Here is a 530-nt window from a genome sequence, read left to right as displayed (position 1 = left end):
GCAGCAGCAGCAGCAGCAGCAGCAGCAGCATGAGCATGAGGAGGAGACAGCGACAAATGAATTAAATATAAAACAGCAAGGTAAAAAGAAGAAGAAAAACAAAAAGAGATATGAGGAGACATCTCCAGAAGACGAAACAACATGCCCGCCTGACTCACCTCCAGCAGCAGCAGCAGCAGCAGCAGCAACAGCAGCAGCAGAAGCAGAAGCAGCAGAAACAGCAGCAGCAGATGATGATGAAGGTGAGGAATATCCAGTACAACGAAAGAAAAAAAAGAAACGTGCGCTGCAGCAGCAGCATGAACAGCAGCAAGAGCAGCAGGAGGAGGAGGAGCAGCAGCAGCAGCAGCAAGAGGCAGAGGATAAAGAAGGGTTTACAGAGCATGCGAAGAAACATAAGAAGAAGAAAAAAGCAAAAATAGATATATAAACAAACAAACAAATTATTAATATATATATATATATAACAAACGAAACAAATAACATATAATAATTATATTATCTTTTATCATAATATATGCTAATTTCTG

Source organism: Eimeria acervulina, genomic scaffold, assembly GCF_000499425.1.
Source record: "Eimeria acervulina Houghton genomic scaffold, Eah_scaff498, whole genome shotgun sequence".
NCBI lineage: Eukaryota > Apicomplexa > Conoidasida > Eucoccidiorida > Eimeriidae > Eimeria > Eimeria acervulina.
Note: the sequence above shows the minus strand (reverse complement) of the source record.